At 34.8% G+C, this 17,352-nt stretch overlaps 1 protein-coding gene and 1 long non-coding RNA gene across 7 annotated transcripts in view; one reads left to right on the top strand and one right to left on the bottom strand.

The window, feature by feature from the left end:
• Nucleotides 1-17,352, top strand: part of Cngl (Cyclic nucleotide-gated ion channel-like) — a 360,771-nt gene that overhangs the window by 64,746 nt on the left and 278,673 nt on the right. The gene's annotated exons all lie outside the window — the stretch shown is intronic.
• LOC135142399 (uncharacterized) overlaps nucleotides 14,541-17,352 on the bottom strand; it is a 283,252-nt gene continuing 280,440 nt past the window's right edge. The window contains exons 4-5 of the long non-coding RNA XR_010282512.1: nucleotides 15,299-17,074; nucleotides 14,541-15,243 (exon numbers count right to left, since the gene is read on the bottom strand). This is a non-coding gene — a long non-coding RNA (uncharacterized LOC135142399). The remainder of the gene's footprint in view (nucleotides 15,244-15,298; nucleotides 17,075-17,352) is intronic.

Below are 17,352 nucleotides of genomic sequence, written 5' to 3'. Positions count from 1 at the left end.
AAGAACCAACCAGCAAGGGTGAGTTTATCTCCTTTAAAAAAGACATCACACGAACTTCAATATTGAGAGAATATATTACAACAAAGGTAGATACATTACAACTATAATATGTTCCTAAATTAAAATAACTTTTTATTATCACATTTTGCCAGTAGGTACTTTTTTTATACCATCCCAAATTTAGAAATTTTGACAAGATATTATGGCTGAGATGCATAAGTTTAAAGAAATGTAGTTCTCTGGTCACGGATTCGGGGAATTGCGGCTCTTCACGCAATTTAGTCTTTGCAGAAGCAATCGCGTCAGTGACCGTAAGTGCAATTCTAGGGGGAGCAGTCAGGATTACGTAACCCCATCAGTTCTCTCTTCACGGGTTTGAAGGGAGTTGAGGCTCTCCACGCAACTCGCTCTGCACCAAAGGAATTGCGTTCCTCTGCGCAACCACGTCAGTGATCGTAAGTGCAATTTTAACCGAACTTGATTTGATGAATGAAAAAGAGCTACCGCCCGCCGGTTTCAGACCTCCCATCTGTCAAGCAAGCTACCACCGGACTACTGTGGCTGTTGAACGTCTTTGTATTACGTGTTTAAAGAAAAATACGGATTAAACAAGAAAAAATATAATAAATGTAATAAAGATTCGTAAACCACAAGTACAGGATTATATTAGTTTATAAAATTTTGATAATCTATTTTATTTATTTATTGACAATAATCACTCCAGTAGTTCGGAGTTTCTTTCTAATCAAAATCGACGCAGACGACATACGAGAGACACACGGAAACGGAAGACCACTTTTTTCGTACTCCAGGGGTCATGAAACGTCAATGAAACACGAACGTAGCCACTCCCATGATTACAAAAAAAATTGTGTCCCATGGTTCAATCAAACGAGCAACCTACACGTTAGTAGTTCAACATATTTTTACGGAATGAACACAGAATTCATCACCAGTCACGGCGCTTATACTTGTATAAAACGTAATCTAATCGTGACCTTTGTTGTGAAAAATTGGATACGGAGTGTAAAAAAGTGGTCGATATTTCGACAGAACTTGCTTCCGCTTCCTTGAAAAATGATAAAATTTGCTTTGGCGATTTTGTTTTGTGAATATAAAGTAAAAACCAACGGTATAATGTAAAATATATTTAAAGCAGATAACCAACGGTAAAAGTGGCCCCTCAGCAATAATAGCATGCTTAACTTCGAGCGTTTACGTTTATACATCGAAACAATCTCACGTAGAAATTTGTTGGATTGAATGAATTTATCTCCTCAAAGCAGAGGACTAAAATTATTAATTAAGCTGCAACTAAACAAAATGTCTGCGTATGGTCATTATAATCTTAATTTTATCATTATTAAATAAAGACGTGTGTATTCTCATATCGTCGAGAAAATGGGGTGATTCATTATTAATTTGATGTATAAAAAATTGGATAACGTCGCCAACATAGATAATACTAGTTACAGCGCATTAAAAAAAAAACTGTCAGGTTTGGCATCGAACGTACGATCGCCGATCTGCGTGCTGACACCTAAGCCGGAAGACTATGGACAGTTATATCCTGATTTAAGGTAATATGTTATTATACTGTGCTAATTTTTTTGCGAAAATTTGGACTCAAAGCGCATTCGTACACCACAACTATAGGAGTATATTGCGGTATAACATTTAAATCATTTGACAAAATTTGACGACAATCGGTCTAGTAATTTCGGGGGACTATCTGTCGAATAAAAATCCACTATTATGAGAGAGACGACAGACAGACGGAAACGGGGAACCATACTCTAGGGCTCATGAAACGTTGGGAAAACATTACGTTTGGGAAGTAAAAATTAAGGCAGATTCATAAACCATAAAGTATAGGAGTATGTTATATTATAAAATTTAAATGGTGTTTACAAAAAGAAAAAATGAGATTATTGGTGGGGATGATTAGATAAATCTGATGACAGACGGGACCGCGGTACCTACTTTTTCGTATTCTAGTGGCCCTGAAAAATCGAGAAAACATTAGCAGTTATTCGTTGGGTGGACTCTATTATAATCAGAGTTATTCACAGCCGAAGTGATGGGCAATCAACCAGACAAATATTAAAAACGAGAGTGCGACGTCAGGCGATAAATTTGGCCGACCGTGTAGTCTCAACCAGGTCTCAACCTCAGTCGAGTTTGATGCAAATCAGGGTTTAACGAATATTGTGATGTTGAACAGTCATTTTAATTTTTTTTAGGAGAACTCATATAACTGAGGAAAACCGAGAAAAAAATAGTAATTGTTATTAAGAATTCCCGAAGGTGTAAGCCACGACTGCAATAGTGCTGGCGATCGGACGGCAATTATTATCACTTCCGCATTGCCGAACTCTGATTATAATACTTGCTTAGCTTACGCTCGGGAAGTAAAAAAATATTGAAGTAACATTTGGAACGATCCTTATATAAAAGTAACAACTGCGAGCGCTATAAGTAGCTGCATATTTTAAACAAGGTTTATGTAACTTCTAAGGGGTCATCAGTTTTTTGGAGAGTTTGAACAGATATATAATATAACACGTAATTTCTACTAAGACAACTCTATACAGGGTGTTCTAACGAACTAGTGACGAAAGAGAAGGCATTTATCGTGCACTCCTCAAAAAGTTTTTGAGGGAGTCCAAGAAAACTAATTTAGGGCTACAATTTACAATTATTTTCAAATATACAAGTTATTCCATTTAAGGATTACACACTGAAAATGCATTTTTTAACTGAAACGCACTATATATTTTTACAGATCTGGGTTATATACCAAATAAGAAAAACATGTGTTAAATACAAAATATATATCCTTTTCTATGAAAAAATGTGATCATATTTCAAAATCCACATTTTTTACTCACGTTATTTTAGTATATGTACAAAAAATTTGACAAAGTTTAAGATGATTAACACAGGGTGATTAACTTTGTCAGTTTTCGCGTATTTTTCAGATGGAATAATCTATATTATTTTATTTTTCAACTTCTCTCTAAGTATGTACATATTTCTTTTAACATCAGTTTTTTTGCTACTGTTAAAAAAACTCAAAGAAATTTCAACAAATTTTGAATCAAAAGGAAGACTATTTAAAGATAAATTAAAAAATAGTATGAAATACAAGGTTACTCTTTTGGAAAATACGAGAAAACTGTGAAGCTAAAACACTCAAATTTTATACGTTTATCAAATCTAGGTAACTGAAAAAACGTCTATCCTTAAACACGACTGAACTGTTAATTGTTAAAATGGTAATTTTTTTAATAAACTTGAAAATTATTGGTCAGATAACCTTTGTCTCTGATTTTGTTTTTCTTCTCGTCTAATGTAGAATTTAAATCTATAAAAATGTATAAAATTAACATATTATAAGTATTTTCAGAAAAATACGACTATGCTGTGTAACTTTTAAATGAAACCTACAAATTCATGTTTGCAAATATTATTAAAAATTAAAAATTGTATATTTAGTTAAAAAATCTGCACACATTCGCTAAAGATCCCAAAAGTTCGAATTAGTGTCTAATTTATTTGCCCGACTTCGGGAAAAATCGTTGTCGTCTTCCACATCATTTTCTCAATTTCCTGAAGTCAGGGCTTCGTTTTAGTCATTCCCCTGAGCGTTTCCCATCTTTTTTTAACTCGCGGCGGTGGAAAAACCCTAACAGTGCAAATAGTAGTTATATTAAAACTACATTCGAATTTCAGTGTTATTACCGGAAAGAGTTTCTGGGCTGGAATACCTCCGGGGTCCATAAACTGGTGCTTATCCTTTTTTTGTGGATTTAGTGTTGAGTTAAAGTCTGGTTCTAAATTTGTTGGTTATTATGGGATTATTGGGAAGTTGGATGGCTGCTACTTCGCTTTTAATTTGGACGATTAAGTTAATTATTTATTTATTGGACGGTGGATAATGGACGGCTCCTTTGAGACACGAACTGAATTTTCGGGCTTTAGGACAAAAGGGCAAATAAATTCGTGGTTTCGGGCTGAATTATTAATTGTGTAGTCGTTAATGCCAAACGGGAGAGTTTGTGGAAAGTGTTTGGGGATGGATTTGTGTGATTTCCAGGGGTGGAACGAACCGCAAGTTTACACTGCGGGAGTATATCGCTTCAAAAATCAGACCGCTATAAAATTGCAAACAAATAAAGTGGGTAGAATGGAAAGGTTTTGGTTTGCTTTTTTTTGCAAAAGTTCTCTTGGGTTAATGAAAATTTTAAAAATAATTTGCGGCGAGAAGCGAATTAGACGAATACGTACTTTCTTGTTCATTAAAGTGACTAGACAATTAAAAATTGTTATAAAATCTGGTAGAAAAATATCTGCAAACTCTAGAAAAACAAGATTATATTATTTTAGTGAAGTCAAGCTCTAAAAACGACTTCAGTTTCAACGCCAATCATATATTATCCTGTCATACCATAATAAATAAAGCGCAGGATAAGCTATCTTAGTTGCTATAAAGGGCGTTTCCTTGTCTAAGAGTACATACGGGTTGATGGTTTATATCCTGTCGAACAAATCCTTATTGAATGAAGTATCAACAGTATCAGCGTTCCTCCAGGAAAATACTTCTGGAGCAAGGGTTCCTTCCGCTCGTCCTCTCGAAAAGGCGGAATTTCTCGGTGTGAAGATGCATGTACGTAGGTGCTTTGTTTCACCACTTAAAATGTTATATTGTTCTCGGTTGTCATTAAAAATTCAAGTGTCTCTTAATATCACACAATATTTCAATAAAAAAATGAAAAATATAACAGTTTCATTCTATAATAAAAATTATTCACTTTTAACAATCTTCTTAATGCTTTGTTTTATTAATTTTGTTGTATGTATTTTCACTGAATATTTGTTTAGTAATAAAGTATTTGTTCTTAAATAAAGATACGTTTCGCAAGGTCTGCAATTGTGTCAGAAGACACCAGTAAACTATGTTCAGGGAGTAATAAAAATGTCTCGGAATTAGAGACCCGCCGGTGTGGATTATTCATTTTGGTTTGGCTCATCCATAACCTGTCCGTCCCTGGCTTCTTTATGATCAGGGCGCCCCTAACTAAATCCGCGCCGACGTTTTTTTCCCACATTAATAGTAGGTCCAATCTCCTCAATCTTCTAGAAATTTGCCCTGGTGTATTGGCCGTAAATAAAGATTAGCTTGACAATACGATCACACAGTGCCCAAAAAAAATCTTTTTATTACAGTACGAAATAAACCCTAACACCTTACAGACGAAATAGAGTTCTGATTAAATTGCGTTCTGCTCAAAAAGGGAAGATATATGTATATACAAACTTGTATATTAACAACCTAATAACATACATAATACATATACAGGGTTTTTATAAATGGTGAACATTTTCAACATTTACTGTGTTGTTTAACCGCAATAAATTTGTTTATTTTTATTGTAGGTTCTTTTTTTTAGTAACATAAGATATGAAGCGTTTAGGAAACCAAGTATGCAGATGCGTCCTTGGGCATTTACTAAAATACACATAAAGTGATAGGCGGCACGCTTCCATGACTTACTTCGACCCTATAATCATTTATAGAAACCCCGTCGTAATAATCTGCGATCGAAAATGAAACGAATTAAAGTTGGCCCAGACTTGTTGTATAGGTGTACAATTGACAAGTCACACTACCCTGTCAGCTGACCATTCTGTCACCTGTCAGTGTCAAAAATTAAACATATGTAGAAGAGATCCATCCAGATGTTATTAATATTATGTTGATACCCAGTAACAAAAAGTATTGAGTTAAAGGCTATGTTGACATTGATTAACGTGAAACTGACAGCAAAGCTTAAGAGGCATTTTTCAGGTTAGGCAATAGTAGCGCAAGAAATTTTTTTCAGAATTGGTTAATTTATTGCCAACTCAAACAATAATTGTTGTATAAATTTCGGCATTGTTTTTTTAGAGCTGCCAGGATCGTGTTTTGAAATCTAAGTCCTTAAGAAGTGCAATGTTTTGCAACATATCGGGTATTCAAATGAAAAAGTCATCAAGTTGGCTTTGATTTTTTGTAAACATTGTGAAGTATGTTTAATATTTCCTGATTCCTTAGCACTAGGAGATTCAATAAATATATTATACCACTTTGGTGGCGGCGGTGTAGGGAAAAATACTTTCATCTAAAGATTTTTATGTTAGTAAAACGTCCCGAAAACCATTGGGTGTCTTAAAATCAAAGAATTAAAGACTTATTCATAGATAACTAGAATCATGTCAGTATAAATAAAAGTGTGCTTTATCGCTCGTTAAACTAAAATGAAAACGTAACGGGTCCCATTACTGAGCCTTGGGGAGACATCTTATTTTACAGGTTCAGATTCTTCTGAGTTTATTTTGATCAATTAAGTCCACTCTATCAAAAAATATATCTACTTGTATTTAATATTTAGTAATTTTTAGGTAATTTTCTCTATGATGGGATGTTGTGAGAAATACAACCAAAAGCTCTTCTGAGTTCAAGAACACAACATAAGTTGGCCATCTTTGAATTTTATTTTTATTTCTGTAACTATTGCCGAAAATACGCTGGAGAAAGGTATTAACTTCATTTTTGCTTCCCGAGCCTATTGTAAAAGGGTCCGTCGAGCGACTGGCTGGTCACTTTCATGTTTTCTCGAGTTTTCATGGCCCCAAGAGTATGAAAAAATAGGTTTTCGTTTCCGTCTACCTGTCTGTTTGACGTCTGTCAACTATCATCCACCGTCTGTGTCGACTTTTATTAGACAGATATCTCTGAGATTACTGCACCGAATGTTGTCAAATTTTGTATATACATTATAAAGATGTATCATGTAGATGGTAAAATGCTATCCAAAATTTGGCTAACCATCCCCAACAACAATTTCGTGACGTCAACTTAAAAGTTTATTCATTAAAATTACATAAATGTTACACAATGATATTTATTTTGCGTTTCCATTTGTCTCTCGTCTATCGTCTGTGCCTGTTTTTATTAGATAGGTAATATCCGAAACTACTGGACTGATTGTTGCCAAACTTTATACATATATATGGTAGAAATATTGTGTAGGTACTAAAACGCTAACCAAAATTTTCTGATCATGTCCACCATCACTAGGAGGATGTCATCTCCAGTCTTTTGCATCGCTGCAACAACAAATAACTGTTGTTTCACATATTTGTTATTTGTATTTTATTACAAGTTTTGTTGGCAATATTTTCATTGCATTTTTTATTGTTTTCATTCAACTTTTATGAACTTATTTTTTAGATTAATTAGTTTGTATTTCTGAGTTCACAAATGTTTAATAAATATTCTCATAAAATAATACTTTTTCTGGGGATGTTAGATTTGCTAATTTATTCAAATTATTACTACATAATCAATAAAGTTGAATCATCATGGCATAATTCAAATTTACTTAAAAATGTTATGGGTTTATAATTGGTAACTATTTTTACTTCCCGAGTGTATATTAAGGAATAATATTGTAATATGTTCCACATGAAGCCACTCGCCCGATGTTTCTCCCGATGTTCCATAACCCTAGGTCTAGACTATGGAAAAATAGATCTCCTGTTTCCGTCTGTGCAGATGATAAAACGATAAAACCAAAATTTGTATAATCATTCCCACCAATAATGTGTCATAGTAACGACTATTTACATTACATAAAATAACATACTCTTGTAGGCGTGGTTTATGAATCCATCTCGATTTTTATCACAATTTCAAAAATATACCCCCATTTATTTATTTTTTTATTTTATTATCCATCACTAAATAATTCATATGTATGCTCTTATGCCTTAAGCATGACGTATAAAACTTTTTATAACGTTTTTACAAAAAGACGAGTGCTGTTGTGACTATCTTATCAAATGATGTCTGACATAAAATACTTGAACTAAATGCCTATGACAGACACTTTGCATAAAATCCAAGCCCTTCCATTTACTAAAAAAATCTAGCAAACATACTTGCGTTATTTTGATCTTGGATTTTTAAATTTTAATTCACTGTGAGGGTTGTTTACGTTAATTAAAAATGTTATAATATCTGGGTTTTTAGGTTTTGATTTAACATAAATTGCTAGAAATGTGCCTAAACTAAAATAGTCGAAAATGTATCTATAGTAGACTGAAACAGAAAACATTTGATTTTAACACTCGATTTCTGTGAAAGGAGTGGTAGTCGATAAATCGTTTTACCTTACGTTGTAGCTGGTAATTCCCATGAAACATTGTAGGCGCTAACTTCTCGGAAAGTCCCTATACACAATTCGGCGTTTCAGCTAACGTGTTCTTTACTTACCATTTACAACACGTCTAGAGTTAACGGACAAATTGAGTTTGTTATTTGATAAAAGCATAAATATTGGTAGATACATATTGGAAAAATGTTATTTATAACATACTTAAAAATGTAACATGTACAATAGTTTAATAAGTAATGTTAGAAAACACAATTACAAATTAATTTAACAATTTACGTATTCCTTCGACCAGTAAATGGACTAGGGAATTTTACGCTAACAATAATTACTGAGAATATCGTAATAATACCCTCGTTTTTCTAACTGACTACGGTTAAATATCAATCTTCACTGTGTTCTGCAGACAAGAAACTGCAAAAAAAGCACAAAGAAATTCCTCGCAGGCAAAGAAATATCATCAAACAGACATTAAAGCGTAAAAGAAAACTGATTACTCAAACATAACGACTTCAAAATAAAAAATTCATGAAAAATCCTTAGAAAAACTCGTAAAAACTGTAATTGAATAAAAACAACAGTTGTAAAAACCCAGTAATTACCATGTTAACAGCAACTTCATTAATTCCCATCAAGTTCAATGCGATTTCTGTAAACGCTAACGGCAATTTTATAAATACAGTAAGATACACCCTATAAATTTTTAATATCGGAACCGATTATGTAGTTCGAACGTGCTACTTCCATATAACGTGAAACCGTATAAGTTTAATAGACCCGAGAGAATAACACCTGAGCCAATAACAAACTTATAATTGCCACATAAAAATCAATGGATTCTGACGTATCGGTTTAAATGTGAAATAAACGGCACGCAGCAATATCACGTTTGTACTATAAAAGAAAATGGGTTATTTTATCTAGTGTTGTGTTTCGGAGACGCCAATTCAATTACTGGGAAGGAGGATAAACTGGTGGAGATTGATCATGTACTTTTACTGGTTTTGAGCTGATGGTTTATTTATCGCGCCTTTATCTCCAACCAAAAACCCAATTATTGGTTATTCTGTGCGCACCTATGGTTGGTTATGGATTCGGTTATAGATCAAGTTGGTCCCACCAGAATTCACAAAAAGAAGAAATCGAATCAAACCTATGAGTGAATAAGTCCCGCGTGAGTTCTGGCTGATAAGTTTGGGGAATCCCTCAAGACCATCTTGGTGTTTGATCCGATTTACAATGTTTGGAGTCGCGGGTTAATCTTTAAGACAAGATTGTACTTGCTTAACAAAATTAAATTTTCATCGGACCAAATGTGAGTGTTGTGGCTGTTGAAAACAGCATTGCAAGTGAATCCTGCTTCATCCGTAAACAGAATGCAATTTAAAAAGTTAGGGCGTTCACGACATTGCTATAACAACCATTCGCAGTAAATTACACGACATGCAAAATCAGCGGGCTCCAAAGCTTGCACTTTTTAAATGTGGTACGGATGTAAGCCTTGCTCTTTTAATGTATGATGCACTCCAAATTGTGAAACTCCAACTTCAGCTGCAAGTCGGCGGGTAATGATGTCGGGCTCTTCTTCGACGTGTTCCAAAATTTGTTCTTCAGCTTGCGGTATTCTTTCTGTCATATCACGGCCACGATCGTGAGTTTGAGACTTGAAGGTACCATCATCTCGGAGATGTTGTACCACTGATGTAAACGTTCGTCCACACGCAACCTGGCTTTTCCATCAGCCACACCATAAAGCATTACCATGTCGAGACGATCTGAATTGGAAAAAATTCACCATTGTCGAAGACGTTAATTGAACAAACGCACTTTTTTGGTTCTTAATCCTAGTCGTTCTGTGCCATTCATTGAATAGTAGTATGGTACCAGTGACGTGCATAACAATTTATATTTAATTTCAATAAATCTTATTGTGAGCTATTCCCCATTTTTTTTATTGCACTCATTTCGAAATCACCCTGTATTCGGTACTTAAATGAGAAACTTTATTTCAAATTTGCAAGTTATTTAATGTTGGCGAAAGCAATTAATAATAATTGTCAACTTTTAAATATCTTTGAGAATTTTGAAATACCGGTCCGGAGAAAAAGAGAGGAGTCTTGGGCAGTAGGGAATAGATTATGAAGTAATTGTCTTAACAGTTCATAGGTCTGAAGAACTGCCCTTTCAGTTGTCACATTAGGAATATTCAATACATTTTCAGCCATTATTTTCAACAGAAACTACGCCTAATCGTTTAGTTAGCGAAATCAACACCTTCTGGATTAACACGAATAACATCAGAACGACATACTGCAAATCCACATATCCTGAAAGCTCTAGTTCCAGAAACATTAATCATGTAGTGCAATTTCCGACGAGTGCAGCAATTCTTGACCTGCTTCACCCAACACTTCGAAAAACCTCGCGAACAAATTCCCGTGAGCGTCCCGACAACGACCTGGGTTAGGGTGAAACTTCTGTGCCCGACAGCGTAAAATTTTAATCCACCTTCCTTTACATGATTTAAGACTCCGGCATGCTCCCTCTGGACATATAAAACGTGTCGTAAATTTAAACCCGACCGGCTGATTTTCGCTGGGTCACGTACCTGAAATAATTCACTTGTTTTACGATCTACGATGCAACTTTTCCGGTCATGTTAAGATGAGTTATGCAGATGACGACAGGGGCTGTTAACGGGTCAGAAGACATTAGACCATTAGATATCCCGTCGATGAGTTTTTCAGTGAATGAGCTCGCCGCAAAACGGTAATTTCTAATTACTAAGTTTGAGGCAAGTTCGCTTCGGAGCGATTCCCTTTGATAGGCTGCGGACGCCCACATAGTACATTACAATTCGGGACGCGTCGACGTTTTGGACAACGCGGGGCGAGAGATTATTATCATTGGGGAAGTAGAGGGAAGTGTATTAATTTTCAATTCGGCGAACAGTTGGGGAGAATGATGGCTTTCGCAAAGGATCATGTAAATGCGGATAATTAAGAAGGGGAGATAAAAAGTGCATTAAAGAAAGTTTTAGCTACTCTTTATTACATTGTAGGTGGTTTGACTTTCATTGAGTATGCCTTTTATTGCTATTTCTTGGAAATTTATTCCAATTAAATTATTAAATTATCTTGATGGCAGTCAGATGATTTTATACGACATAAAAAAATTGAAACAAATTCATTTTCTTATATTACTTCTTTATTCCTAAGTTCTTATTACGTTATGTGTAGGAATGGAGCCACTTAATATTTCCGTTCGTACCGTTTCTTTGCCTCTTCTTTCCGTCTTTTTCTTGGCCTGCTTCTGCTGTTTTCCTGTTAGTTTGGCTTCTGACATTCTGGTTCTAACCAACCCAATTGTGCACGTGTCTCCCAAAATTAAAACGTCTATGAACACACTGGACATAGCAAATAGTAATTTCCGATATTTAAAAAATTATCCGGAAATTTGTGTCATAATTATCAAAACTAATTTTTTTATCTGGTTCCATTTATATGTATAAAATGTATCAAAACTTATATCTAAAGATGTTGTGTCTTGGGTATATGATACATTGCTGAAGTGTTGATAAAAACAAAGACCAAATTATGCCTCATTTAGACGTTTTGTTTGCACCGTTTCCATGGAAACTGTGCGTCTAGTCGCTGTATTCAGCTACAATCGGGTCCTGCTCGAACAGTGACCACTACCAGTAACTCAGTTGCGGAATTTCATTTTCATTCTGCGTGAGTGCAAGTGTTGATTTTACATAAAAATAATGAATTCAGTTGAATCCATATTTAATAAAAAAGTGTATTCTGACTTACAACGGTAAAATTTTAATGAAAAATTTATGGAGAGCAACCCCCGGGAGACTTTCATGGATATTTTAATAAGCATGGTAAATTTTTGTGAATGTGCGGTTGTGAAAAAAATAACAAATTATTTTGTTTTGTGCGTCTCCTCAGTAATGATTTAAAACTAAAGGTATGTGGACAAGTGCTTTCTTACTTTTCTTGAATGTATTTTTGTATTTATTTCTGTCACACAATTTCGTCTATTAATTGGTAACAACACCTTGCTTTATATCTTCATATTTAACTCATGGATCAAATTGTGTCCCCCCATTTCAAAAAGTCACGAACCGCCACTGCAGGTTTTATTTCCAGTTTTCCTCCAAATGCTACCTTTCCAAAACTATCAGTCCTTAAATTCCCATCTATTTTTTTAAGGAAACTCATCTCAGTCTCATCTCCCTTTTCGTAGGTGTCCAATCTCAGTCGGTTTTTCTTGAGCATTTTGTTTAGGGTGGTTATGTTGTTGTAAATTAATTTTTTTCTGCTCCAGCATTATTAGAATATTATCCGCACTAGATTTTGTGTTCTACTATCTTTTTATATTGCATTCTCTTATACTTCTTAACTGTTTGAATATTTCACTGTGCTATAAAACATTTTTTTCTTGTCCCTAAAATCGTTAATTTTTTGGCCAAATTTTATCCACAATTCGTTTTTGGCGTTTTAAACTTTCGATTGAGTTCTTTATTGTTTCTTGATGGGGTTTTTTTTTTGTTTAGCTTTTGTAGCGTAAATGCGGGGCGTTTCATTAGACCCCTTTTGAGGACGCTGCCGTACGAAGCGAGGCGATCTTAATGAACCACCATAAAGCGCTTTCATTGCCTGTCGCCCCTACCATGGTCCAGGGTAGAAGGGACAACCGCTATAAAAGGGCTGCCGCGATTGCACTAAGTGACAAAATAGTGTCTACAACGAGGGATCACGTAGAGAACCGCAATTCCACGCCACCCGAGACGAGAAGCTTTTCCCGCGAAGTTGCACATTGCACGAAGTAGAGCAATTTCATCCGAACCTTGACGTTCTTCAATCCCTATATTTGACTTGTACATATATTTAACAATAAATTGTTTGTACCACCTCTACAATAACGATTTTCACCACTATTGATAATGATAAATATTTGAAAACCCCACCAAAAATTTAGCAATAGGCCATGAGCTGTGAACGTTAACAAAATGTAACCCAACGTTGTGCTTTTGAAATGGAGAAATGCGTTCTAATCCAAATTGATGAACCTTGAATTAAAATGGAAATATATGCGGGTAACAGCTTTTATTAAAGTGCTGTCTCAATCAAGCATTTGGTACTTCTCTATACGAGGGAAAGACAATGAAATACGTCTGAGACACCGTACATTTTTAATTACAAAGCCTCCTCGCTCTTTTCAAATACAAGAATAGAAATTTATATCGCTGATATACAGCTCATTGTGTCATCAACACCATTTTCTGGTTTGAATCATCTTATTTAAAATTAAAGCTATTAGTCGGTTTGGTACAAACTTAAATATAAACAAAATCAAAAACCACATCAGCAGTCCAAATCATAGATCACGATTTCTGGGTCGATACCTCTGATCAAGGCGATCGAGTGTCTTTACATTTCTATGTTACGTTGCGTTATCCACGAACTTCCGCACACAGCCACCCCTTGTGAGCAAGACCTGATGCATTCGGACATGACATCCGAGCCCAACTCAGACTACCCATCCATAGGCACCCCAGTTCGAACAGAAATTTAGAAAAATTGAAATTGTTAACCCCCAAGCTAACAATTTTGGAATTAGCCTGCCAGATTTTAAAGCGTTCATTTAACCATTGGTGTTGAAAAGCCTGACACATGGTAGCTAACATTTCCGAAGTTAAGATTCGGATTAAATGAATTGACGAAAACTGCAAAACAAAGAAATTTTCTTTGCAACACACTATAGCAAATGAAAACGATAAGTTTTTACAAGATATTAAATTTTACGTTAATTCAAGTTATTGCCTAAATCAAAATGAACTCATTAAGATTATAGTGTGAACCGAATACCATCGCACATAGCAAACATACATGAAATAAACACAAGTACATATTAAATATGGTCTAAATCAGAATATCGTGATTTTGGTACACCCTTCGCTGTGAGAGGAGTGTTTGAGAATAAGTGACAAAACAACACAAAATAAGGGTAAAGTACTTTTCGCGGTTTCGACTTCACGATGACATTTATTTAAGGGATGATATGTTTCAAATTGGATCAACGTTTATATTAAATTTTGAATAGTACGAATTATTATTTTAAAATCTCAAACGAGAAGTTATTAAATTAACATTTACATACATCGCTAGATGACGCCATCAACTTTTTACAGGAAATGAATAAACAAATTTTAATTAAATGAGAAAACAAGGAATTAACTACTCATTAAAATGATTGTCGTATATATTATTACTCACAAAGTAAAAACTAAAGCAAAAGATTAACTGCTGGACAATTTACAGTTGCCACTATTTGTACTGTCCAACAATGAAAGGAAAAGGCGTTTTGTGGGTGGAGGGGTGGGGGAATGAAACCACCTTCTGCACTAAACACTCTATTCCTATGTAGAAATATTTCAAAATATAAATATAATATAAAAAGTTGAAAACTAAGATTGTGCATCTCTTGATTTCTCAAACACTCCGAATCTAAAATGATTAGACTTTTCGCTTGCCTAAAATGTACTCCTATTTGTTTAGACTTTTATAATTAAATCGTAAATCTGCGACTTTTCATTGAGTCCTAATTTATGCGTCGGGTTGCTGAGAAGACCTGAAGTATAAACAACGTTCATATCAAGTTCTCTGAAAACTTTCCAAATACTTCGGTGATATCTTATCCCTAATACCTACGGCGAAATCGTTGAGCCTGACTATATCTTCAAGGATTTTAAACTTATATGCCTAGCTTTGATTCATGTAAAGGGAAAGTGAAACGTCTGTTGACCAGAAAATTCGGATTTGCTATCTGCAGTTAGTGAATAGACGGAACTGTTATTTATTGTTATGTTTAAGAATGAGCGAGGTGAACTTATTATTACTAAAAGTTACCCATTGATATCATCGAACCTAGTGGATCGAACCGTCGCTAAGTTAAAATAATAAAAATGTCAATCCACGTATCTCAGTTAAGTGCCTCGAAAGTGTTCGGCTTTCTGTGGAAATAGGTTCATAAAAACGGTGTCATCCATGAAGCGATAAATTACTCACCTTTGTTGCTAATGCCATAGGAGAAATTGCCCGTAAAACTGAAAAATGATTTGATAAATATATGTTTTGATTTGCTGGTTCCCGTCGTTTGAATCGGCAATTCATAAAGTTAGACTAAAGTTTGTCAACGTTTAGGAACAACACCATTGAATACTTGATTGGAACACTTAATTGTTTGACAGATGAGTATTAGATTCGTTGTTTAACTGCTTGGAAAGCGTAACTCTAAATAACTTGGCTCATCGATTTACCAGAATAATACATTCTTCGCTAGTAATACAAACTGAAGATAAATGAATTGGAAATATTCAGTTTAAATCTAGTTGTGAGTGTTATGCTGATGGATTTTTTATAAGAATTATAAGAAAAAAGGTGACCGACTCTCTCCAGACAGTCCTTTCTACTTAAGACAGAAAAAAAACACCTTTGTCACTTTTGTCTACATTCACCTAAAAACTAAACTTTTCTTTCATAAAGTCTCTTGATGTCCTTAACCATCACTTTTTTATAGCATCTGACGAATTTAGTTTCTATCAGTTAATGAGTTTCTATACAACTGGGATTGTTGACTGCAAGAGAGTTAACAAAGGACACTTACAATTATGTGTTGTCATTATTGTTTTTATTGCATTCGATCGTGTGAAACGGTCCATGAAAATAATCATAGTTGTTCCTTGTATGGTTTATTCTTTTTGCATTCTACTACTGCATTTGTTGCTGAAACTACTTATTAGGCGAGGATTACGCGAGTACTTTGGAATCCAAGCTTCCACGGTGCAAATTGTTTATTCTTCCATTATTTAAGTATGAACAGTCGAGCAAAAAACAAAATAGAATGAAAATAAACTCCGCAGCGGGAGGACGCGAAGCGACAGCGGAGCGAAGGGCGTCTCTTCATGAAAGTCTATTTAAACACTGGCATTCCTTCTATTCTTGCAAAGGACGCAGCCAACTAAACGTCCGGATTCATTAGGGATGAAATTCCGGTATAGCAGATAAACATTTACCTGAAAACGGCAAGAAGAGGAAAGCTTTCAATTGAGTATGTGTTTCCATCACTCCGTGGAATTTTAAGAATAGCAGTATTATAATTGCAAGAAAGGAAACAAGCAAAATTAAATTATGCCACGCATAGTGTGGTAATGTGGCGTTAGACCTGAATAAGTGAATTTCCTGTTACGTATTCTAAATACAGATCTACTTGATTGTAGCTACATTGTAGTAGAATCAAAAAGTGTGATTTTACAAACAATAAAACAAAAATAACACGTGATGACGAATAGTTAAAGTTCTACACACTTCAAATTAGAAAATCATTAATAAACTCATCGCACTAGTTACACTCATTGAGAAGGACTGTGGTGTCGAATGCGATTCATTTTTGTTTAAACAATTCCACGAAATGAGGGAGATTTTCAGTACTCTATATTCGAAAGTCTTGTAGATTAACATATCCAGATAGGTGGAACCAAGCTTCATCGTTGAAGTATTATGATTGTACTACTGTGTGTACTACCCATATTCCGGTGAAAGAAGCTCCTACACCTTGGTAATCTTGTAAGGATACAAGTTCAACCTTCTTTTAACAATTTTGTGGCAAGTGCTGACTGGAACGTCCGTTGGAAGAGATAATCTCCGCATAAAATATTCTTGGGTTCGGTTCATTGTTTCTCTCACGTTTTCAAAAATCTCTTCAGACACACCAGGCCGTCCAGATAATTCGCTCTTGTATACTACTCCCGTCTTAGTAACCCGGTTTACATCTCCGGTCTGCGTCTGTAAAAAAGAGTCTTAACCTTAAAACTAAGGAAACTGGGCTCTAAGTGATTAGGTGTGAGTAAAAATACAAGAAAATGACAATAAAAATATTGATTGTAAATTGTGCAAAGCTTTAAACTACTAATATTTTAGAATTTCGAGTATCTTTGTGCTTATCTTTCCACCAACACCTATAAATTTTTACTGCGTCCCGTACAAAGAAAACGATTACGTTAAAATGATGACACAGGTGCTCACAGTCGATAACAAACCATTAAAATTGATTTTTTATCATA

The sequence above is a fragment of the Zophobas morio genome, unplaced genomic scaffold, assembly GCF_036711695.1.
Source record: "Zophobas morio isolate AGI-343-1 ecotype UQ-CSIRO unplaced genomic scaffold, CSIRO_AGI_Zmor_V1 ptg000046l, whole genome shotgun sequence".
Lineage (NCBI taxonomy): Eukaryota > Metazoa > Arthropoda > Insecta > Coleoptera > Tenebrionidae > Zophobas > Zophobas morio.
Note: the sequence above shows the minus strand (reverse complement) of the source record. Positions and strands in the feature narration are given on the sequence as shown.